Below are 20756 nucleotides of genomic sequence, written 5' to 3'. Positions count from 1 at the left end.
TGGGCCTCTAACCCACTCCCTCCCTTGCACTAGTGTCCTGCCGCTGAATATTCTCTCTCCTCCTCGCTAAGGGTGCCAAGATTGTCAAACCCAGCGTCCTCGTCTCCCTACCTCGACTTATATAAAGTGTAGAATCCTGGTTATGCACCCCTAGGAGGCGGGCTAGCCACATTTGGAAGGTGGGAGGTTCAGCAACCTTCCACCCTGATGCTAGGAGAATCTTGAGGACTGCTACACACATAAATAGGAAGTATTCTTCCTCTTTTCCTAGACCCAGACAGTTATCGTGCCCCAGTATCATCAGGGTAGGGGATAGGTTGATCTAATGTCCTAGCAGCCCTCCCAAGACATTACCATCTCTTTTCTAATTGATCGTAGCCTATCACGGTCATGGAACATGTGGCTCAGGGTGGCTGGCCTTTCACTACACCTTGGGAACTTATCATCCTCCCTTTTACCCCACTTAAACAATTTGGCGGGAGTAAAATAGATGTTAAATAAAGTTTTATAGTGTTGTGCTTTTAGGTTGGCACAGTAGGCATGCTCATCAATAAAATCTAATGTTCGGAAGTGCCAGCCCTCCCCTTGCCTGAGGGAGAGACCGATACTTCAGAGAGCGCCTAATTTTCCCATACTGCCACATTAAATTTGTAATGTAGCCTCAATTGTTTTCATAATATATTCATTGATCAGAAGAAGGATACACCAAAATAAATACAACATTTTGGGAAGCATGGTCATTTTTAAAAACATTCCCCCTCCCAATAATAGATAGATGCAGACCATCAATCGTTTTAAGGTCAGCAGAGATTGTCTTCACCACTGAGTCAAAATTAATCTTTACTATTGTGTTAACTGCTGAGCTGATTCACACCCCAAGATAGAAGGCACTCTCCTTATGCCTAGGGTTGCTCATATCAATGTTATCTGTGCAGACTATCAAGGTCTTACTTTCATTCAGCAGATATCCAGATTTCCGGCCAAACTCCCTTGCAATCTGGGTAGCTGGACTAATAGAACTAATCGGATCTGTTGTTAGAATAGCCAGATCATCTGCATACGCTAGCAATTTTGTTTCAAAGCCGTTAATCGTGATAGGGTTGATGTCTTGACACCCCAGCAGTCTTTCTATCAAGGGGTCATATATAGGGCAAACAATATTGGTGAACAAGGGCACCCCTGTCTCGTTCCTCCGGAGATATAGATATGATCCGAACTGCCCCCCATCAGTTGTATTCGTGTCATTGGGTCTGAGTACATTCCCTTTATGGCCCTGATAATTTTGGGCCCAAACCATTTTTGCTCCAAAATCCCCCATAAATACGTCCAAGCCATACGGTCAAAGGCTTTTTCCTCGTCGAGGAGGATCATGGCCATCCAGCCCCCGTGGCAGCCTGTACATCGAGCAGCGTGATGGTCTGCCTTATATGTTCAGTTTGCCCACGTCCTGGGATAAACCCATGCTGCCACAGTGTGACCAGACCACCAATGACCCTCCCCAACATCTTAGCTAACAATTTTGAATATAGTTTTTTATCTGTGTTTATGAGGGATATAGGTCTATACGATGCAGGGTTGTCTGCTGGTTTGTCTTTTTTATGGAACACTATGATGTTGGTTAAATTCCAGGTTTCTGGTGTTTTACCTGTATGTTGTATTCCAATAAATAGATCTAACAATAAAGGGGCGATTACGGTTTGGATACACCTATAAACTTTCACGGGTATACTATCAGGGCCCGCTGCCTTTCCTGCTGGTAATTCCTGTAGTGCTTCATTTACTTCTGCTAACGAAAAATTTATTTCTAGTTCCCCTTTTCTCTGGTTATCTAACAGGGGACCTAAGCCCTACTCCTCCGGCCTAGGCGGTTCTGCATGATATTTTTCAGCATAAAGCAGCTGATAATATTCCTTGAAGTCCCTAAGTACATCCTTGGGCTCTGTATATACTTGGTTGTCCTGCCGGATCTCTGTGATTAGGTTTCTGGTACTTTGCTGCCTAATTCGGAGCGCTAACAGTTTCCCTGCTTGCTTCCTCGTTTCATAGTATTTACCCCGATGCGCTTGATATTCATCCGCTGCTTTCTGTGCTAACCATTTATTTAGCTCAGATTTTATAGCCAAGATCCTGTAATGTGCCTCTACCCTCTCTTCCCCATGAAATATAGTTGTCATATGTTGTTCTTCTGCCTTTATTAATTGTCTTAATAGCCTATCATTTTCGATCCAGGCCTCTTTCCTTAGTCTCACAATAAAGCTAATTGTTTCCCCTGTAAGGGCAGATTTAAATGCGTCCCAGACTGAATTTCAGCTGGCACTATATTGGTTGGTATCTAAGAAATCCTGCGCCCACTTCTTCAGGTGCTCTATATATGCCTTATTGACCAGTATCTTCCTGTCAAAAGTCCATTTAGAGTAGGTCTTTTGGGTCATATCAACCTCAATATGTAAAACTAAAGGATTATAGTCAGAGATCACTTTTGGGAGTTTGTCAATCCTCACTTTGCTAATCCATGTAGCTGATGCTAAAAAATAATCAAGGTTCGTATATGTTTTATGTGGGCAGGAGAAATACAAATAGGCTGCCTTGTTTGGTTGCTCGTTTCCCCAAACGTCTATCAGCCTACGACTATCGATAAAGGAGATCAAGGCTCGGTGAACTTTGGGCTTCCTCCCCATATAACTATTCTTGTTGTATAAATCCACTGCTATATTCAAATCACTGCATACAATCAGTGGACTAGGCCATGTTGCGAGTTCTACTTCCAAATGTCCAAAATGTTGGGATCATCTTGGTTTGAACCATATATTGAACATATAGTAAGCCCACTTCCTAGTTCAACCACCACCCAACGGCCTAAGGCATCTACTATTTTACACTTAGCCCCACCTAGAGCTGTTTTCCCAATAATCGCCACACCCAGGATGGTGGAGGTTTGGGATGTGTATACCAGCAGATCGAACCCTTTCAAATTTAGAAGGTTTCTTTTCCCCCCATGGAATGTGCGTCTCTTGTAGACATATCAGATCAAAGTGGTTCATTCTAACAAATTCCCCCAGCCTTTGTCTCTTCTTCCAATCATTTAAACCCCCTGCATTTATCGTGCATATATTAAATTTCCCCATTCTTTTTTGTTGCCTTGTAGCAACAAAAATATGTGGGAAATGTTTTTTCAGCTAAATTTGAGGTTTGCATGGTATTCTGGGTAGGAAAACGTTGGGGGATTCATGCGAGTAATACCTCATTGGACTCCCCCGGGTGTCTACTTTTCAGAAATGTTTCAATTTGGTACTCTCCCAAGATGGCCACCGAGCCCGGGCAAAAATCTCAGGTGCCCCCTCAAAACCAGGTAGTTTTGTTATAAGTAAGTTTGAAGTCTCCATAGTTCGATTTGGGCCATTTCCTGTTGCAACCACTATGCCTACCCACACACGTGAGGTACCACTTTTATCAGGAGACCTGGGGGGATACTGGGTAGGAGGAAATTTGTGGATCCATGCAGATTCCGGACCTTTCCCACACATAAATGTGAGAAAAAAGGGATTTTTTTCAGCAAAATTTGCAGTTTGCAGGGTATTCTGTGCAGGAGAATGTTGGGGGACCCACGCAAGCCATACCTCGCTGGACTTCCCCTGGTGTGTAGTTTCCTGAAATGTGTAGGGTTGGTAGGTTTCCTTAGATGGTGGCCGAGCCCTGGGCCAGAAACTCATGGGACCCCCCTTGCAAAACCAGGTTGGTTTGTGATAGGTAATTTTAATGTCACCTTAATAGATTTTGGGCCCTTGCCTGTAGCGGGTCCTTGACCCACCCACAGGAGTTAGGTACCATTTTTATCAGGAGACCTGGGGAACGCTGGGTGGGAGGAAATTTGTGGATCCACGCAGATTCAAGAACTTTCCCCCACAGAAATGTAAGAAAAACTTGATTTTTTTCAGCAAAATTTGCGGTTTGCAGGGGATTCTGGGATGGAGAATATTGGGGGATCCATGCAAGCCATACCTCGCTGGTCTCCCCAGTTGTCTAGTTTCCAGAAATATGTGGGTTTTGTAGGTTTCCATAGATGACCGCCGAGCCCCTGGCCAAAATTTCATGGGACCCCCTTGAAAAACCAGGTTGGTTTGTGATAGGTACTTTTGATGTCACCTCAATAGGTTTTGGGCCCTTTCCTGTACCGGGTCCTTGACCCACCCAAGCAAGAGAGGTACCATTTTTATTGGAAGACCTGGGGGAATGCTGGATGGGAGGAAATGTGTGGATCCACACAGATTCCAGAAATTTTCCCCACAGAAATTTTTGAAAAAAGTGATTTTTTTCAACAACATTTGCGGTTTGCAGGGAATTCTGGGTTGGAGAATTTTGAAGGACCCGCACAAGCCATACCTTGATGGACTCCCCTGGGTGTCTAGTTTTCAGAAATGTGTGGGTTTGGTAGGTTTCCCTAGATGGTCACCGAGCCCCGGGCCAAAAACTCATGGGACCCCCTTGCAAAACCAGGATGGTTTAATAGGTAATTTTGAAGTCGCCTCAATAGGTTTTGGGCCCTTGCCTGTCGCGGGTCTTGACCCGCCCATGCAAGTGAGGTACCATTTTTCATCCAAGACTTTGGGGATGGTGGGGTGGGTGGAAATTTGTGGATCCACACAATTTCCAGAACTTTCCACCACAGAAATACAAGGAAAATGTGTTTTTTCGGACAATTGTATAGGTTTGCAAGGGATTCTGGGTAACAGAACCTGGTGAGAGGCAGTCAAGTCACCCCATCCTCGGTTTCCCTGGGTATCTAGGTTTTAAAAATATATAAGTTTGCTAGGTTTCCCTAGGTGCCGGCAGAGCTAGGGTTCAAAAACTACAGCTAGGCACTTCGCCAAAAAAGGGTCATTTTGGTGTCCACGTTGCGTTTTGCGCTGTTTCCTGTTGCGTGCATCAGGCCTACCCACGCAAGTGAGGTATCATTTTTCTCTGAAAACATTGGGGAACGTGGGGTGGGTGGAAATTTGTGGCTCCACACATATTCCAGAACTTTCCACCACAGAAATGTGAGGAAAATGTGGGTTTTTCACAATTATTTAGGTTTAAGGGATTCTGGGTAACAGAACCTGGTGAGAGCCAATCAAGTAATCCCATTCTGGATTCCCCTGGGTGTTAGTTTTGAAAAATGTATAGGTTTTCTAGGGTTCCCTAGGTGCCGGCAGAGCTAGGGTTAAAAACCTACAGCTAGGCACTTTGCAAAAAAAAAGGGTAATTTTTCTTTGTGAAAATGTGGTGTGTTCACGTTGCGTTTTCAGCCGTTTCCTGTCATGGGAACTATGCCTACCCACACAAGAGAGGTACCATTTTTATCAAGAAACCTAGGGTAATTCATATTTGTAAAGTAACTGTTATTACCTATTGACTTCCGATGCATTTCTGCCTTTCAAATGAAAGACAATGTGTAAAAGAGAAGTCATTTTGAAAAATGACCGATAATTCTTATGCTAGTATGAGTATTCCCAATTGCGGAAATGTGCAAATATCTACTGTTTCTAAACTCAATATTTTGTTCCCATTTCAGAAATACATAGGAGTCTTTCATACAGATTTTTCCATGTATACATTTTCCAAGAATAATTTCTATATACCTGTTACATAATAAAAAAACCATTGCAAGTCGCTGCTCAGTTTTTGGCTCTGGGTTTGTCGGGTTCTTGGTGAACCTACAAGTCCTATATATCCCCACAACCAATACGGTCCAGCAGATGTAACAGTATATTGCTTTCAAAGAGCTGTCATAATTAAAAGAAGTTGTAGGTGAAAACGTTGACACAAAAGGCTGTTTTTTTTCAACTAATTTTCACTTTTTCATATATTTAACTGTTAGTTTTTATGAAGAAATCTTGAAGGATCTACATTAATGACCCCTTCCTGAATTCAGAATTATGTCTACTTTACTAAAATGCATAGCTTTCCAGGAGCTATTATTGCTTTCATACCCATTTCTACCATTAACTGGAAGGAAGTTGAAAGCACAAAAAATAGCAAAAATAGGCTATGTCCCAGAAAAATGCCAAAATTGTGTAAAAATGTTTGGTTTCCTGACAAAAGTATGTCATGCCCTAAAAGCTGGTAAGATGGTGATTTCAGCCCCATAAATCCTTTTTTGATACCACTTGCAGTGAAAACCCCAGATGCTTTCATTTGCAGCACTTTTTTCCCATCCCCCCCAAAAAAACTTTTGCTGTATTTTTGCTAATTTCCTGGTCCCCTCCAGGAGAATCCACAAACCCTGGGTACCTTTAGAATTCCCCAGATGTTGGAAGAAAAGGACGCAAATTTGGTGTGGATACCTTATGTGGTCAAAAAGTTACAGGGGCCTAAGCGTATACTACCCCAAATAGCCAAAAAAAGGCTTAGCACGGGGGGCTGGCAGCAAAGGGGCTAATAAAAAAGAAAACATTATATACTTTTAATAACAAACACAAAAAATTACAAAACTATTTTTAGGATATTAAAGTTACAAAATATCACCCAAAAAAAATCAAAATTACTGGAAAAACCATAGGTTTCAGGGACTTTATAGTGAGAAATTAGCATTGAAAAAACCTTAGAAATTCACTGAAAAAAACATAGGTTTCAGGGACGTTATAGTTAGAAATTAGCATGTAAAAACCCTTAGAAATTCACTTAAAAAAACATAGGTTTCAGGGACGTTATAATTAGTTGGGCATTTCACTCATACAAAACCATAGAAATTCCACTGGTAAAGTTAGTTCAGCTAACTAGGACTCGCACCCCTGCAATGCACTGCTGATAACATCACATATTACATCATTCATGACATGATCAGTGAGATCACTGTTGACTTCACTGATCACATCTCAAATGACATCACTGATCCCATCATCCACGTGATAATCTGATGCGCCTCCTCATACCCTAATATAACCTTTGATATACCCACTCTAAAATACAGAAACCACAGACCCACCAATACCAGTTAGTACAAACCCACACACTAATTCCTTTGTCTACACACACACATCCACTCATTCATCCATACAGTCACTCATACATGCAGTCAACCATCAATAGGGCGCTATCATATGCACTCACATATCTATACAGACACTCACACACCACCACTCATCCATAGAGTTACTCACACACCTAGTCAGTCATGCAAAGAATCAATCACACTCCCATTTACTCACATATACAGTTATACACACACCACCTCACTTATTCATACTGATAATAACACTTACTTACTCTCCTATACAATCAATGTTACAAGCACACAATCATCCATACAGTCACTCTCACAATCACTCACTCTCACGCATAGTCATTTATATACTTCAACACTCACATGTACTGCCTTTTCCAAATGCAGTTACTCACACATGTACCACAGAGACTAAGCATGGTCTGAACATTCGTTCCGCTCGCGAAATTTGCAAATTTTCGGCAATTTTGCAATCCACGAATCGCGCAAAATTGCCAAAAAAGGCCAAGGGTTATGAATGGGTGCATGAAACAACTCTCTCTGTGTGGACTTTCTTCTATTCATTTTTATTTTGGGTCTTTCCGTTTTTGAGTGTGTTGTGTTAATAATAATATATGCCTAGTTGCAATAGTATTAATTGAAGCACGACATATGCAACATTTATTTAACTGATGTTCCTCTGGCTTCTTTGCTTTTAGGTGCACAAAGACTGAGAACCAGGAATCATCCTCATCATCATCACTTGTTGTAGTGCCAGGAAGAAGTCCCGCTGCGGTGTGTGCACAACGTCACGTGACATCACATGTGGCCACAGACAACTCTGAAACTTATGCAACTGCATCCTGTTGTTCTGACATCTGAAGAAGATGGGCCCTAAGAAAGGTGGCCATAGCTCCTCTACCAAGAAAGTTGCCAGTGCCACTGTCAGTAAGAAGGAGCAGAAGAAGCAAGTGGCGCCACCTACCAAGGACACTGGTGTGCCGACCGACAATATTTTTGGGAAAAAAAACTACGCCTGCAGCAGCGGTGTCAGCTGGGGACCAAGCTGGGAGCAGCACCTCCGCTTCATTGGTCTCAGTGCCACCACGCCAAGTTAGGCCCAAGCCCATGAGTGCCGCAGAGGCAGCCAATTTAATTGCTCTTTCACCATCGACCAGTGATGTTGGCGTTGACGCATCGCAAAGTAGCATCCAATCAACGCAGGGTGTAACTCATCTGACGAGTGTTCAACCACAGCCGCAATGACAACCACAGGTGCAACAATGAGAGGTGCAAGGAGAGGCACAAGTAGAGGTGCAAGGAGAGGTGCAAGGAGAGGCGCAAGGAGAGGTGCAAGTAGAGGCGCAAGGAGAGGCACAAGGAGAGGCGCAAGGAGAGGCGCAAGGAGAGGCACAAGGAGAGGCACAACTGCCCACAATACATGTTCCTCCAGAAGTTGCGGCACATCAAGAAAACGAGATTCATGCAGAGGTATCAGCCGAGCAAGCCACTACTGATGATCCATTGTCTTCCAGATCCCCAGCAAGGAAAAGGAGGGCTAGTACATCTTCTTCTTCAAGCCCCCTTCCTTCTGATGATCTAGATCTTTATTGGCACCCACCAATTCAGTCTGAGAGGGAGGCACGCCATGAGCCGACAAAGCTAGGGAAAAGGAAGGTTCCCGCAAGGCTTTCAGTTATGGGTGATGAGTTTGACGAAGAGGAAGTAGAAATGGTGTATTCAGCTGCTGATGAAGAGTCTGACGATGGCTACCCAGTCATCACAGTCGTCACTCCAGCCCCAGCGGGCATGCAACAGACAGACATTTTTACCCTATCCTGAATTGCTGCGCGGCATATGGCGGCATGGCACTGGTACCAACACAGGTAACTACTACACCAACAGGACCTACAGCTTCCATATTTTCTCTTCAGAAGGGCCGGCAGGGACCCCCATCCAGCTCAACCTCCATTATCTCAAGTAGTGGTGCTGTAAGTGCACAACAGAGTCAAATTCCGCCACGCCCATCCTCCACTTCATCTGGCATTGAAAGTGGCACCTCCACCACCACCAGAAATCTCAACTCCCCAGTTTGGGACTTCTAGCACTGATCTAATGGGTAGCATGGAAAAATTAATGAGATCACTCATTGCCTTTAGTAGAGAGGCTAAAAAGAATAGCCAATCAATTAGGGAATTTAGAACAGGCTATCTGGGAAATTAAAGGGGCATTTAAGGACTTATCAAAGTCAATACCAGCGCCCCCAACCCCTGTATTACCCCCAACTGCCATCGCCCAAAAAGGAACAAAAACTACTAATTTGGCTAAACCAAAACCTTTGAAACCATTGCCCCCCAAAATAGCAGGGCTAAATACCAATAATGAAGGTGGAAAATTGAATTCCCCAGGAAACACCCTCAAACCTAATGGCCACGAAAACACTGTTAGGGCACTTCCACCCAAGAGGCACAGAGTAGAACTGCCTCCGGAAGCAGTTCCGTTTGCGGTGGTTCTTACAGGTGTGCCAGTTTTAGACAAGGGTAGTAGAGAAGATCAGCAACAGCTGAAAAACAAAGTTATATTTTGGCTCAGACAGAATTGTCCATTACCACCAAACATAAATGGAGAAATTCTTCATGTCAGGCGTCTCCCATGGTTGGGACAAAGAATAAAGGATATAATGGGTGACATTATTATAATAAACTTTAGAGATGATAGAGCAGTCAGACATATTGTAAGTTGGCTCCCTCAAAATGGCAGTAATCCAATCACTGTACGTGATTTGACTTACTTTTATCCCAGAGGTTTAGTGGCTCCGGTACCCAATTTTAGATTCCCGCTTCATTATCAGAGCAATCATATTGGGCCCCCACCCCGACATCAGAACGCTGCTTTTGGGCTCCCATTTCAAAATCAGGAAGGTCGCGCTAGGCCACTCTTTCACTACCAGGCTGATCGCTCCATTCCCGTTTATAACCGCTACGTGGCTTTAGCGGGCATGGAGGGAGTTGACTGACTCCCTTCTGGGGGCACAGCAGATGAAGATGTTGTTGGTTCACAAAATGTGTCCCCAATGATGATTATAGAACCAACCTATAATGGTAATGCATATGTCTCGCACCCAAAGCATACATGTTCTCAGGATATAGCGACTGACCCTGTGGTTGCGGATGACGGGCAAACTGAATCCACACAATGCATAGGATTGGGAGGCAAGACAGGGGAGGCAGACGATGATGTGGTTAGAATAGTTTCCTGGAATATAGCCGGTTAGGCATAAAAATTTAAAAATAAAGAATGGCGCCAATATATAAGCAGGTTCCATATAATTTGCTTTCAAGAAACATGGGTGGTTGATAATAGCTCCTTACACATCCAAGGGTATAAATGCTTTTTTGTCCCCGCAAAGAAATCCAGATCAGGCAGGGCTATGGGAGGATTGTCCTTATATGTAGATCTGAACCTCCAGGGCACATGGTCGACTTTAAACTGTAACTCACATGACATTCAAGAGGTAGAGTTCAATGGCAAAGGTTTAAAACTGACCATTTTTAATGTTTATAATAATGTAGCAGGAAGAGGCTGTAGTGAACTGATAAGCGAATTAGAGTGCAGATTGTGCCAGGACACTGTTGGGGGGATGGGGACCCATGCCCAAAATATTCTGGTCATGGGGGATCTTAACTGTCACCTCTGTCCGGCTCTCTTCCCAATAGATGTGGCCTGGTCGCGCTGCCCAGTGGATAATGGGGCTCATTTTGAGCACTCAGTGGAGCGTCATGCTTTAACTAAACTCTTGCATAACCTTGACATGGTGGATATATTGCAGGATGGTACCCTCCCACCAACTTTTAAAGGTAGAAGATGTTCCTCATATATTGATTACATTTTAGCTTCTAGGGCTTTTAAAAATAGAATCACCAGAGTTGGGATTGATTGGAACCCGTTTAGTGATCATAATCCCCTAGTACTAGATGTATTTTATCGAGCTTGCCCCGGAGGGAGGAGGCCCGGTGCGATAATTGAGAGGGTCACTGATCAGGGCAGACGCCTTAGGTGGTCCAAAATAGACGGAGTGAGGTTTTATAGATCCTTGAAGGAGAGTGGGAAATCAGCTATCGAGGCGTGTTTAGATATGACAGTAGAAGGGTCGCCGCTACTTCTAGCATTTGAGCAGATTGCCGGTTTGGTAGATGGGCTGCTTAAAACTAGTGTCCCAGAAAAAAGAACTTGCTGTCATCCACGTTGGTTTGATCGGGATTGTTCTAAGGCCTTGAGGGAACTTAAAAATTGCATAAAAAAGAGGCCAAGGGACGCCCTACAAGTTGCCTTATGCAGGAAAAAATACAAGAGCGAGCTGAAAAGCGCCTTGAGACCCTCCGGGTGAGTAGCACGCTATATAAATGCTTTGTTTGATTGATTGATTGAGAAGGAGGAAATTAGCTTTACAATCAGAAGGATGGGCAGATCTAAGAGAGGCGGGGGAAAAGAGGGATATGTCAGAGTTCTGGAGAATTATTAATAGACCTACATTCCAGGACGACAAACCCCTGTAATAGGAACAAACATCATGCCTGAAATGTGGGTGACTCTTTATAGGGGTCTATATAATCACAAAGTGGGAACATTTGACGAACAGGTAGGGAATGTTGACCAGGACCAGCCCGTAGTTTTCTCAATTAAGGAAATCAAGGTAGGGATAGAGGGTTTGACTAAAAATAAAGCCCCTGGCCCAGACGGTATCGCGCCAGATTTGTTCCTAAGCTCTGTAGAATTGTGGGCCCCCATAATGACTAACAAATTCGCTCAAACTGAATGGGGACAAAACGGAGCTGATGCTCTTGGGCCCCTCCGACCCCCTTTCTTTCAACTCTCTGTGGCCCCCTGATCTAGGCCCCCCTCCAGCACCTAAGGACAACATCAAGAGCTTTGGGGTATGGTTGGACAGTTCCCTCTCATTTAAGACTCAAGCAACAAAACTTTCTGCAACCTGTTTTGGCCTCCTTAAGATGCTTAAGAAAATCCTGCCTCTCCTCCCCATGGAAGCCAAGCAGGTAGCTAGACAGGGTCTGATACAGTCCCGCCTGGATTTTAACAACGTGTTATACCTTGGCGCCCCAGACTACACCCTACGCAGACTTCAGATAGTGCAGAACTGTGCGGCCCGTTTACTGCTCGAGCTTCCTCGCAGACAATCAGTGAGGGCCGGTCTGGTCAACCTTCATTGGCTGCCAGTACGTCAAAGAATCCTTTTCAAAGCCATGTGCATTGCTCATTAGACCTTCTGGGATACGAGTCCTATGATCACCCGGGATTTAGTCACCCACTACATACCCAGTAGAAACCTCCGCTCTAGCCAGACCTTCATGGCTACACCCCCCAGAATAAAAAAGACCAGGTCGGGCGGCAGGACGTTCGCCTATAATGCATCAAAGACCTGGAATGCTCTTCCCCTGCATCTTTGGGCCAATTCCAACCTTTCCTCATTCCTCAAGCAGTTAAAAACATTCCTCTTCAATCTTCCCTACTAATTCCCAGTCAGCCACTCTATGAGGTCGCCTTTATTATCTTCTAGTGCTTGGACGCCTCAGGCCAGCAATTCGCGCTCTACAAATTTACATCCATTTCCATTTCCATTTCCATGACTAGGGTTATAAACACAGCAATTTGCTGCGGTTTACCACACTCCTGGTCTACGGCCATTATTGTCCCTATTTTTAAAAAGGGTAACAGGGATGACCCCCAGTGTTACCGACCGATCTCACTGATTGATGTATCTGCCAAAATCTTGGGTAGGGGGATACTAAACCGGTTGACTGAGAGGACAGAGGCAAACAATATTATCTGAGATACTCAGTACGGTTTTAGGACGGGCCGGTCCACGAGCGGCCAATGCTTGAATCTCTATATGCTGGCAGCCAAATACACCAAGGCTAGTAATGAATCTATTTATATGGGGTTCATGGATTTGGCAGCCGCCTTTGATCATGTAAATAGGGACAAACTTTGGGACATGATGATCAGAATGGGGATAGAGGTCGGACTCATCAATATTTTAAGAGAGCTGCACAGTAGTACTTCAGCACAAGTTAGGTACAACATGGAGGGCGGACGCACTGACTCATTTCCCTGTAGAAGTGGGGTACGCCAAGGATGCATCCTGGCGCCTTTTCTATTCTCACTTTACATTAATAATTTAGAGCAGTACCTCCTACAGTTGAGATCTGATTGTCCACGAGTAGGGTCGCGTCATGTTCCTGTGTTACTTTACGCAGATGATGCGGTCCTCCTTTTATGGGCTCATTAGACCTGTCTGTTAATTTGGGTAAATCCTACGTGCTGTCAGCCGGATATAAACCCTGCACTAAATGTACCTTCATGATAGGGAGTCATAAAATAGAAAAAGTTAAATCATTCTTGTATCTAGGCTTACTATTTGATGGGTCATTAAACTTTAATTGTTTGGTGGAGGAACGTTGCCGTAAGATGAATGTTACTAACGGCGTAATTGCAGGTTATGGGCGCAGGTTGGGGAGATGGTGCCCCGAACAGGTGTTGAACCTGTATAACTCTATGTGTTGTTCTAAAGTAATTTATGGGGCAGAGGTATGGGGCTTTGTGAATATATGCCAACTGCAACGGGAGTAGAACAAATATTTACGATCCGTTCTGAAAGCTCCACAAAGTTTGGCTGCAGTAATCGCACATAGGGAGTTAGGGATACCCTACCTTGAAGATCTGGTGAAGGTCAGGCCAATTCTAGCGTGGCTAAAAATCTGGGTTAATCCAGAGGCGACCTTAAGCAGGGAAATCCTGAATGACTGCATGGGTAGAGACAAATGGATGCGAATTCCATGGCTCAGTTATGTTAAGACCGCACTTGAAACTCTGGGCTTCGGGAACCTCTTTGCTGACCCGGCAGTGATTATCCCCCAGCATAAAATGATTGTAAAGAACGCGTTCTTGGCACACAAAGTCACACAGAGAATAGAGTTAGAAAGGGCTAAAACCACGGTGTGTGCTTATAACCTTGTTAAAATCACAGAGGGAATGGAGTCATATTTATACCTAATGCACAATGCTCAGGACAGGTTTTTAATGTGCCGTTTTAGGCTCAATTTATTACCTTATTTATTGGCATCAGCACTAGGGTTTTCAACTACAATTGAGCAGAAGGGAACCTGCGGCTGCGACAATAGGTCTCCGCAGGATTCCCTTCATTTTGTATTGCTATGTTCATTTTATTCAATGCCTAGGCGTAGATTCTTGGTTGAAATTTTAAAACAAGCTAATATGAAATGTGCTCAAGAGGCCTTGGTCTATCTACAACAAGCGACTGACCCTCTTACAATGTGTTGTATTATTAATTTCATCAAAGTGGCGGTTCAACTAAGGGCAACTAGGGGGGGGAGGACTGTAATTTCTTAGTGATAGGTTTTAATGTTCACGAATGCCATTTTTTTATATTCAGTGACTTTGATTGTATTAATACTGGGATTCATATGCTAATTTATTTGTTCTTTTTAAAAATATTGTATGTTTGTGCTTTTATGGTGATTTTTTATCATTGAATAAAGAATCCAATGAATGAAGACATGAGGAAATCATGTTTACTGCCCCAAAGATTGCATACAATATTTACACTCGAGAAGGAGACAACTCTCCTAATAGGTATTAGGCTCTTCAATAAGATTTTACCCTGCTGCACAAATTTGACCCATTCTTCCTGGTTTTGGTTGAATAACATTTTTAAAAGTTCTTTTTATTTAAACAAGAAAACCCACAACAATCAATCAGTGAGTCAATATACTTCCAGTATGGCAATACATGTCAGGTAGGCGGCACCAAGCCGCGGAAATCTCAGCATCCAAAATATACATTTCCAGGCTATCAATGTTCACAGTCCCCCTCCCCCACATCATATTCCATTATCATCTGATTCCGTTGCCTGGATGGTGGTATTGGTGTACATATCATGCCTCTGTACTCATTTCATTTCCACCAAACCTTAGTCCACTTATCGGGGCAGCCCCTGCATTCATATACAATTTTTTGGGCTATCTTACACTAGTCCACATCCTTCTTCCAATCAATCAATTTCGGGGGTGCTTTAGCCTTGCAATATTCCGCTTAGCCACCATATATCCCAATGTTACCCAAACAAGTTCTTTACTGGTAAGGTCTGTTGAGTCCCAGATATTTAGGAGACACCACTGTGCAGATTTCTGCATCACTGCAATGTGCACCTCTCAGATGCAAGACATCCACTTTTCCCAAAATATCTGTATAACTGGACAGTCCCATATTATGTAGAAAAAAGACTCTTCCTGCCCACATCCCCTCATACAACTTAAGAGGTTAAGTTTACCCATTTGCACCAATGTTGTGCGGGCAACATATGCTCTATGGAGTATTTTTAACTGTACCAGCCAAAACTGTGATCTAATGGCTACCTCTTTGGGCGAGGCCAGAGCTTTCATCCATTCCTCGTCTTCCAATTGCCCAGGTCTTGTTCCCAGTGGGCCAGAAGGGTCAGCAAGAGATGTGTGGAATTATTCATGATTTTATGGTGTAACAAAGATTTCACCTTTTTCTCCTGATGCTCATCAAGCACCCTATCTTACAGTGGAGAGGAGTCCAGAAGTTCCTCTCCCCAAGGGATTTTAGCCCTCAATGCATGTCTCACTTGCAAGCTTCTAAAGGTTTCTGATGTTGCTAACTGATATTCTTGCTGGAGTGTTGTGAACGATTTAATATCTCCCTGTACCCATAGATCACCCAGCGTGGAGAGGCCAACCAAATCCCACATCCTGAAACCTCCTTGGTTTCCCAAGAGCCCCAGACATAAAAGAATTCTATCTTATCGCCTCCATAAATAGCACTCAGGTATCCCATCGGCTGCATGTTATGGCAGTCCATTTCATACGTGGGGTGCTCCATCGGGTAGTGTACCCAGTGATTAACCACTGTGAGCTGGGCCGCCCAGTAACTCTTACGCAGAGCTGGGATGAATATAGTCCTTTACATCGCATGCATTTACAATGCATGCGATTACAACGCGTTCATTACAATGACCACATTGTTACATTGCAGTACCATTACAAGTCGTTATATTGACTTGCTGCAGGGGGCACGCTGGACTTAGGAATAGTATAATTTACTATTCCAACTCCAGTGTGCGCAACAGTAGGGAAGGTTTTGGAATAGAAAATTATACTATTCCTTAGGTTAGCGCACCCCCTACCACAAGTCGATGTAACAACTTGCATTGTAATGGTACTGCGATGTAACAACGCATCGCTGTAACAACCGCATTGTAATTAAATGCGTTGAAAAGCATGCGATGTGACGGCTGTTTCGCGCTGGAACTGCCGCCCTCCGTATCATACCAGCTCCTCGTCAATTTTGGTAAAGATATTCATGGGGAGCCATGTCACATGTCTGAAAGTATGTGTGTGGGATTATGTATGGGGTATGTTGTAGCTCGTAAAGATACTGTGGAAGAGCCATCATCTTAAACAGTGGAGCTCTACCTAAAAGCAATAGTGGAAGTGATCTCAAATGTTGTACATCACCCTGTAGATTGCGGAGCAGGGGTTCTAGGTTACGTTCATAAAAAATTTTGGAATCTTTAGTGACATAAATGCCAAGGTATTTGAACCCTTCAATTTGTATAGGCATCTCATATCCTCCAGAGATTGCATATATCACTGATTTTTGCCAATTATTAGTATATCCAGAATATTTTCTATTGAGTGAAAATAGTTTTTGAATCCCATGTAGGGTTGTCTTTGGGTTTGCTATGTATAACAGGATATCATCCGCATATAAAGATATTCTGTCTCACCAGTCCAGTCTCCATTTTAGACAACTGATTATGGGGTCACCCTTAATCCAAACTGCTAAGGGTTCCAACATCAGAGCAAAGACCAATGGGGACAACGGGCATCCCTGTCTAGTACCCTGACGTAACACAAAGAGCCTTGATGTGTTATTATTGACAGTCACTTGGGTAAGTGGGTTGGAGTGGAGTAGCTGCAGCCAGGACTGGAATTGTGGTCCAAAACCCTGCTTCTCCAACACCGCATACATAAAGGGCCATTCGATGGTATCAAAGCCTATTCAGGCGTCTAATGAGAGCACCACCGCATCTTCCTTTATGATGGCTGCCCTACCCAGAATCCATAGAGTCTTCCTAAATTCAGTGCAGTATTTCTCCCCTGCATTAACCCGGCCTGGTCCGGATGGATGAGGGTGTGCAGAAATTTTGTCAGTCAGGTTGCTAATAACTTGGGCAATGTTTTCAATTCTGCATTCAAACGTGAAAGCGGTCTGTAGGAGGAACACTCATCCTTAAGGCTTACCTGCTTTGTATATAACAACTATATTGGCTATTCTCTGATCTCTGGGTAAGGTGCCCAGATCATGACTTTCCAGAAACATTCAGAGGAGTATTGGGGTGATCCTAGACGCTGTCTGTTTATAGAGTTCAATCGGTATCCCATTAGGACCTCCCACTTTTCCAGATTTTAGTGCCCCAATCGCTTGTGTAGTTTCACATTCCATTATTTCAACTTCCTGGGCTTCTCTATCCTCCTCTGCAAGTTTTGGTATGGGTAAATGAACTAAGAATTTCCGGGCTTTCTCCATCGTGTCCGAGTGTGACGTTTCTTAGACCTGGCTATAGTATGATACAAATTCGTCCACAATGGCTCCTCCCTGTCTTACCAATATACCATCTCTTCATTTAATCATTTAGACCCATCTTGCTGCTTCCTCTCTTTTGTCTAACCAGGCCAGCAATTTTCACGCCCTATCACCCACTTCATATAACTTATGTTGCGTTGATCGGTATCTAGCCTTGACTGCTTCCTTGGCTGTATCTCTAAATTCCTTCAGCTTCAGCCGAAGGCAGTGTTGCAGTGAATCACTGTTATCATGTGATAGTTTTGCTTCCAAGGGCCATATGTAGGTAGGTGTTTTGCGATCACAAACCTTGCAATTCGCAAGAATCCAGGGCGTTTGTGATCGCAAAAGTGAGTGTTGCGATGTAGGTAAGTATTTTGCCTCCCAAATTTAAGAATCGCTAATTTTGCAATTAGCAATTTTGTGTCACAAGGAATCTGCGAATAAATTTGCGAATTCACAAGCTGCGATCCAGTATTTGCAAAAATTGCAAAATGTGTTGTGCATATTGCGAATTCGCAATTTCCTATGTAGCAAAAAATCGCGATTAGTGATTTCACGATATTCGCAATTTTGCACTTCTCAAATACCACCAACTCAGAACAGGTGGTAACCAGATGCAACCTATTTAAACAGGCCCACAATGCCACAGAGGCTTCTCACAATGGCTGGCCTGTATGTAATGGCTAGGAGACTGCGTATCCGAGAGGCTGAACAGAGAAGGAGACACCAGGAGAGGATCTACAGAACACGCATCACCCTCTTCCAGCGCACTGTGGAGGACATCCATGTGCACTACAGGCTGCACCCAGACAGTATCCTGGAGCTGATAGAGGAGCTGACACCCATACTCGAGCACCCCACATACAGGGCGCACACCATTCCCACCCACATACAGGTGTTGTGCTCACTGCACCTCCTAGCATCAGGGAGTTTTCAGGGGGTAATATCCGCAGCAGGAGGGGTCTCCAGAGTGCACTCACGCTTTCCTTGATGACATAATGCAGAGGATGCATCACCACATACAATTCCCAAACACACAGCAGGTACTTGACCAGACCAAACAAGATTTTTACCAAAGAGCACAATTCTCCCATGTGATTGGCTGCGTAGACGGAACCCATGTCGCACTGTCACCCCATCACACAATGAGTATGTGTTTAGAAACAGAAAATCCTATCATTCTTTAAACATCCAGGTAGTCTGCAATGCTAAACATTTAATCACAGATATAGTAGCAAAATTCCCCGGAAGCACACATGATTCCTTCATTTTCCGACACTGTGGTTTACATCGCAGACTCACAAATGGCAAGTTTGGAGAGGGTAATTGCATGGCGCATACACACAGTAGTAGGAAATGTCTGAACTGGCAGGACATTACTTAACATCAACCTACTTTTTCTCTGCAGGAGACAGAGCATATGCTGTGCGGGACTACATCCTCACACCCTACCTCAATCCAGCAACAGTAGCAGAGCGGAGGTACAACAGTGCCCACAGAGCCACAAGATGCACCATTGAGAGGACCTTTGGAATTCTCAAAAGCCGTTTCTGGTCCCTCCATAAGAGTGGAGCTACCATACAGTACAGCCCTGAGACGTGTTTCAAAATTGTGGTGGCCTGCACAATGCTACACAACATCGCTACCAAGAAGGACACCCCAGTGGATCTGACAGATGCAGACACATCAGATGAGGAGGATCCAGCTCCCTAACGCAGACGTGTAGGTGGAGCCGGAGCAGCTGCCGGGCGCCTGAGATGTGATGACATCACACAGAACTACTTCTAGGTGAGAAATGAGTACACAATGCCAAATGATGATGTTCAAAAAATAGGTTTAGTCCCTTAACACCAGGGTTACTAATGTCACACAGTGTGACTGTAAGTATGTTGGTAGCACATGTTGATGTCACAGTGCCTTCATTGTTCTGAGTCAGTTGGTCCATATGGCATGTGTTGCCTCACAAGATGCCATAGGTGCATGGTGCCCCTTCATCTTCGGCGTGCACTCCCTGTTGCCCCTCCTTCTGGCTGCCTGGTGTCCCAATGCCATTGGTGACTACAGCACGCAGTTGATCAAGCGCATGCGTGACCTGCACCAAGCCCCTAGCCACATCCTGACAGCAGTGTTCCATTTTGTGTTGCATGCTAACACATCTTCTAGCTAGTATGGAGATTGCGGTAGATTGGTGGGTCACAGCCTTAGTAAAGAGGTGCAGGCACGTGTTTAGGCGATGTTGTTCCCTGCGCCTGGCCAGTCTGTCTCTTCTGTTCTCCCTGCAATTAGCCTCCATAGCTGCAGACATGGTAGTCACCCCAAGCCTCAACTCTGACGTATGGTGGTTATGAGTGGCTAGTTGGCGCTGAATTGACAAAATCCTGTTGCCTTGCAGGTGCTGTGCACACATGTTGCCCTCCAGGCCTGCAAACACTGAGTCTGTTTCCTAGGAGGCGTTGCTAGTGGTGGCCCATGCCCTGTGTCTTGCACCGCTGCCGTTTGCGGTTTGTGCGCTGGAATGTGGGGTGTTCTGCCTTGGGACTTGCTTTGGAGCTGTCTGTGAGTCCTCATTGGCATCTGTTGACTCTGACACCACTGGTAGCAGTGGTGGAACTATTTTGCGCCGTTTGGTTTGTGCTGGTTGTGTTTCCCTTGTTGCACCCTGCTCCTCCTGCCCTGCCACGTCCACATCTGTAGCTGACTCCACCACTTCAGCCACTGTATCCTGGGTTGTTGGCTGTGCTGTAAAATTAAATGCACACATTAGATGTGTGTCATGTTTATTTTTTGCCAGCATTAAAGTTCTTTATATGACTAATCAAATGACTACCACTTGTCTGTTTTGCGCATTGCAAGGAGGACTCTTCCCTATGTACCCTTTGTATGTGTCACAGGACCAAGTATCAGTGCATGGGACTACATTTCCCATAATGCAATTCTAGATGGGTTTGTACACATGCACTGGATTTCTAATCAGGCATGGGTGTTTGGGGCTGTGAGTGGGATGGGTATGTTTTGGGGATATTGGCATGCATCTTAACTTGTCTGGTTTCTGTATTTTCTGAGCTGTCCAGATCAGCCACGCCCGTCACAGACTCAGGCATGAGTG

The sequence above is a fragment of the Lissotriton vulgaris genome, chromosome 2_1, assembly GCF_964263255.1.
Source record: "Lissotriton vulgaris chromosome 2_1, aLisVul1.2, whole genome shotgun sequence".
In the NCBI taxonomy this organism is placed as follows: domain Eukaryota; kingdom Metazoa; phylum Chordata; class Amphibia; order Caudata; family Salamandridae; genus Lissotriton; species Lissotriton vulgaris.
This window is presented reverse-complemented; position numbering follows the sequence as displayed.